The sequence below is a fragment of the Elephantulus edwardii genome, unplaced genomic scaffold, assembly GCF_000299155.1.
Source record: "Elephantulus edwardii isolate Elephantulus edwardi_28Jun2011 unplaced genomic scaffold, EleEdw1.0 scaffold00277, whole genome shotgun sequence".
NCBI classification, from domain to species: domain Eukaryota; kingdom Metazoa; phylum Chordata; class Mammalia; order Macroscelidea; family Macroscelididae; genus Elephantulus; species Elephantulus edwardii.
Genome location: NW_006400027.1, coordinates 2,390,780 through 2,396,779, shown reverse-complemented (window position 1 = coordinate 2,396,779; position 6,000 = coordinate 2,390,780).

Here is a 6,000-nt window from a genome sequence, read left to right as displayed (position 1 = left end):
TCAGAATCCTTGCCTCCAAGGAGCAGCCCAGTTTAACCCTCTGCAGGATGAACCAGTTTGTTTTCTTAGCAGTCCATTTGAATCATATGAATTTAGGATTGCAATTAAGCTTCTTACCACTAGGCCACCAGAGAATCCTGAGATACATCTAAATCTGCTTCAGAAATATTTGGGCTCCACACACAACCAGGGTCTGGGTTTTTACTTTTGTCCTCCTAACTCATGGTCTGAATCCCATAGATTCACACAAAACAGAATCTTAGACAGACTCCTAATCCTCTTGATCAAGTAACACACATTCTCCCAGAATTCTATAGGCTTAATTAACAATCAGAATTTCTAGGCAGAAATTCAGACCCAAGCCTACATAAGAAAACCAGAAATCCGAAAATGTCCATTCTCCCAGAATTCAAAACAACACAGCCATTTCAGATCTAGAAGAGTTCTATCTTCACCTTGGAAATTATCGCCCTGTGATAGCAATGTAGTGCAGAAAGAAGCGTAGAGACATTAAGTCACAAAATGACAGTCACACAGCTGAAGTTCAGGGGCTAGGACCTTTCCCCAGTACTGCCTCAGACAAAAATCTTTTCCTGATGCAGGTACATTGGATTTGGACTTACATACTTATGAATGCAAGACAGGCATCAGCGTAAGAGACCAGCAGTAGTGCATGACGCAAGACATCAAAAAAGTGACTTGTGACCTAACCATCATATCAAGGGGTGGCTGAGGGAGGAAGGTGTTAGACTGGGTAAATAGGAGTACAAGGAACGCAGGGAAAACACAAGGTCACATACCTGGTGGGATGGGGTAGGAGTTATAGAGGACAGTGATTTTATTGGTTATTTCTGTAAGGGAAGTGGTTTTCACTGCTTCTTTTCGGTTAAAACCTTGTTTATCAGATACTGCTCTAAAACTAAGCATCCAACTTTAGACAGACTAGGAAAAAGTATTGTCCATCCACTTCCTAAATATATCAGGTCTTCTAAAACCCTATGTATAGTAGAGAACACTTAGAGTAGACTAACATATATGCTAACTGAAGCTGAGCCCTCAAATTTGGAAACACAAAGAAGGAGTAACAGTTGTAAGCAGGAATTAATAATTGGAATGTGCAATGTATGAAGTATGCCTTTTTTATTTTAATGAAAATTTACAGACTTTGGATTTCAATTCATTTATTGTTGCACAATTTCTTCCTTGCCCACCTCTCCCCCCGCCAGTTAGCTTTTCTCTCTGAAAAGTAAAAAAAAAAAAAAGTAATAATAAAAAAATTATTTCATTGCTATACAATCCCTCACCCACATCCAGTGCACTCATCTATGCAGCCTTTATCCTGAACTCCTGTCATGACACTAATACCTAATCACATATTTCTCCTAAACAGTTCTCTCCTTCATCTGATTCAATGCATTATACATTTTCTCCTCTTGGTTTTCCCCAACTCCAGAGTCAGTCTCACTTTACAACAGTGGCACTATGCCACTTTTTGTGACTAAGATATTTTACTCAGCATAATGTACTCCAGGGTCACCCATTTTGTATAATATTTTATGAGTTCCTTGTTTTTAAATACAGTATTCCATTGTGTGAATATACCACAGCTTCTCTATCCATTCACTTGAGTTGTTTCCAACTCTTTGCTGTTGTGAACAAAGTTGCAATAAACATGGGTGTGCATATATCTGCTTTGGTGGCAGTTATGATTTCTTTAGGGTAAATTCTCAGTAGTGGAATTGCTAGGTCAAATAGTATTTCTATTTCCAACTTTTTGTGAAAGCATCATCCTGCCTTCTAGAGTGGTTGCACCATTTTACACTCCCACCAAGAATGAATAAGGGTTCCAGTTTCTCCAAAACCTTGCCAACATTTGTTGCTAATGTTCTGTTAAGTTTTGCTATTCTTATTGGGTTGAGATGATATCTCATAGTAATGTGTGTGTGTGTGTGTGTGTGTGCGTAAAATATCTCTTAGAGCTAGGGATTTTTGAACCTTTGAACCTTTCTTCATGTGTATGTTAGCCATCTAAATGTCTTCTTTGGTGAAGTGTCTGTTCGTATTCTGTGCCAATTTTGCAACTGGGTTGTTTATTTTTATCTTGTTGTAGTGCTCGAGTGTTTTATAAATTCTAGATATAAGTCCCTTATATATACTTTTTCCCAGTCTGTGGCTTCCCTTTTTACTCTTTTGGAGAAGTTTTTGGATGTGCGTAGGGATTTGATTCTTAGAAGATCCCATTCATCTATTTTATCCTCTACTGGTTGTAGGTTTTTCAGCTTGGGAAACTGTTTATGTTGTGGATTATGACATCTAGAGTTCTTCCAAGATTTTCTTTAATGAAGTTTATAGTCCTTGGTTTTAGTCCTAGGTCCTTCATCCACTTTGAATTGGTTATTGTATATGGTGTAAGTTATGGAACTTGCTTGAGTTTTCTACAGATAGTTTTCCAATTTTGGCAACACCATTTGTTAAAAAAGGTGTTGTTTCCCCACATAACTGATTTCATCTCCCTGTCAAAAATCAGTTGACCATAAATATATAGGCTGATTTTCAGGTTAACAGTTCTATTGATCCATGTGTCCATCATTGTACCAGTCCCACACTGTCTCTAATTTCATTTGGAATGGAAAGAGGCCCCGAATAAGCAAAGCATTCCTCAAAAAGAGAAACAGGGTAGGAGGCATCTCACTCCCTAATTTCAAATCCTACTACCCTGCTGTGGACATTGTTAAAAAAATATTTGTTGTTGTTATGTGCCATCGAGTCGTTTCCGACTCATAGCGACCCTATGCACAACAGCCCTAAACCCTGCTCTATCCTGCGCCAACCGCACCGCCTCTGACAAACCCATCCCGATTACCCCAGTCACCGAATCAATCCATCTCATAGAGGGTCTTCCCCTCCTGCGCTGTCCCTCCACCCTCCCAAGCATGATGTCCCTCTCCAAGGACCCGTCCCTCCTGGCAACATGTCCAAAGTATGTCAGACGAAGCCCCAGAATCCTTGCCTCCAAGGAGTAGCTTGGTTTAATCCTCTCCAAGATGGATCTGTTTGTTTTCCTGGCAGTCCAGGGTACATTCAGTACCCTTCTCCAGCACCACAGCTCAATATAAGTCACTTAAATATTGACAGTACTAGGTACTGGCAAAATGAAATGGATTGGCATGGGACATTTTGAATCAGATGATCATATGATTTACAATGCTGGAGAAGAAAAAGTGAGAAAAAAGTGGGGTTGCTTTCATGGTTAAAAGGGCATTTCTAGACCCATCTCTACAATATTGTAAGTGACAGAATAATATCCATACACATACAAGAAAGACCTGTTAATACCACTATCATTCAAACTTAGGCACCAACAACCAGAGCCAAGGAGGAGTAAATAAATGATTTATTTAATCTATTGCAGTCAGAAATCTATCAAACATGTAATCAAGATGCATTATTCACAATAGGTGACTAAAATGTGAAAGCTGAGAACCAGGAAGAAGGACCAATAGTTGGGAAATAAAGACTTGGTAATAAAAATAAGGCTGGGGTAGAAGGATACAATTCTTCACAATCAGTGATTTATTTGTTGCAAATACCTTTTATAAAAAACAAACACAGGCTATACACATGGATTTTACATGATTTCACAGGAATCAAATCTATTGCATTTGTGGAACGAATCTCTGGAGAAGTTCAATATCAGCCAGATGCTGGCAGTGGAATAGAACATCAACTACTCATATACAAGTTTAAATTAAAGCTAAAGAAGGTCAAATCAAATCCATAGTAATAAAAATTTGATTTTGAGTCTATCCCACATGAATTAAAACAAAACAAACAAACAAACAAACAAAAAAACCCCACACAAACCCAACAAAACTTCAGTAACAGGTTTGAGGCCTTGAACACTAATGAATGAAGACCGTTTGAGCTGTGGAAGGATAACATGAATATCATCCAATAATCATTAAAAAAGGACAAAGGAGGAGGAAGAAGTAAAAGTCGAAATTGGATGTCAGAAGAGATCTGAATATTGCACTAGAGTACCAAGAAGACAAAGTAAAGGGAAGAAATCAAGACGTTAAGGAGCTGAATAAAAGATTTCAAAGGGGATATTGGGAAGATAAGGCAAAGTATTATAATGAAATGTTCAAGGAGCTAGAGTCAGAAAATCAAAAGGCTGAATTTGCTCTGCATTTCTTAAATTGAAGGAATTAAAGAACAAATTCAAGCTGTGAGTTGTAATGCTTAAGAATGCTATGGGCAGAATACTGAATGATTCAGGAAGTATTAAAAGAAGATGGAAGGAGTAAACAGAATATTTAGTAAACTGTACCAAAAAGAATTGGCTGATACAAAATAATTTATTGAAACAACAAATGATCAAGAAGCAATGACAATAAAGGAGGAAGTTCAGACTTCTATGAAGGACTTGACAAAAAATAAATTTCCAGGAATTGATGGAATACCAATTGACAGACTTCAACAAGCAAATGCTGCTCTGGATGTACTCATCAGGTTGTGTCAAAAAATCTGGAGGACAACTACCTGGCCAACTGACTGGAAGCAATCCATATTTACTCCCATTTCCCAAAATGGTGACCCAATAGAGGGTGGAAATTATTGAACAATCTCACTACTAGCATATGCTAGCAAAATTCTGTTGAAGATTATCCAGAGACAACTGGAACAGAACACTGACAGAGAATCATCAGAAATATAAGCTAGGTTTAGAAGAGGTCATGGCACTACAGACCTTATAGCCAAAGTCAAATGAATTTTGGGGAAAGGAAAAGAGTCCTAGAGGAATGTCTATCTCTGTTTCATTGACTATACAAAGGCATTTGATGGTGTGGTTCACAAAAATTGTGGCTACCTAAGAAGAAATAGATTCTTGCCACTGGGCCAATTAACAGCACCATGATGAATGAAGACGAGATAGAGGTTGTTGACAATTACAGCTTTGTTTGCCTTGCCAATCAACAACATCAGTCAGGAAATAAAAAAAAAAATTAATTTCACTGCTAAAACCTGCTCTCAAGGACCTCCCTAGAGTGCTGAAAGCAACAATGTCAGTCCAGAGACTAAGGTGCAACTAATCCAGACCATGGTCTTTGCCATTACATGCATCAGGCAGCTGGATAATGACTGAAGATCATGCAAGAAGAATTGATACCTTCCAGCTGTAGTGCTTGCTGGAGAGGAATCTTAAACATACCATGAACCACCGAGAAAACAAGTCTGTCTTGGAAAAGGTAAAACCAAATTTCTCCTTGGATGCTAGGATTTTGAAGCTTCATCTCCCATACTGTGGGCACGTGACCAAGAGGGACTGATTCTTGGAGAAAGACATTATACTCAGAAGAGTAGAAGGATGGCTCAGGAGAGAAAGACGCTAGATGAGATAGACTGATACAGTAAATGGAGTAATAGGGCTAGGTGTATAAGAATCAGTGAGACTGGCTCAGGACAGGGCAGGCTTCAGAGCTGCTGGACATATAGAGTAGCAATGGGTAGCAATTGACTGGATAACATACAACAATATAACAACAACATATCTATATCTGTAACCAGATCTATATCTATATCTTTATCTATCTCAGCATATATGTTTTTGTTATGTGCTGTTGACTATGACTCAGAGTGACCCCATTAAGGCTGCATAGTGCAGTGGACTTGGGGGGAGGGATTGCATAACAATGAAAGAGTTTTACTTTTCAAGGAGAAGAGTAAATCAGGGAGGAGGGAGTAGACAGGAAGGAAAGTGCAACAATGAATGACTGAAAATCCTAAGTCTCTGTAAACTTTCATTAAAATTAGTTTTTTTTAAAAAAAGAATAGCACTAGATCCTATCCTATCTTGAGCCAATCTTACTGTGTCTTACAAAGCTGCCCTCATTGTCACAGTCACTATGTCAATCTGTCTCATCCAGGGTCTTCTCCTGCATTAACCCTCCTTCCTTCAAAGTATGATGTCCTTCTTCAAGCACTAGTCCTTCCTGGAAA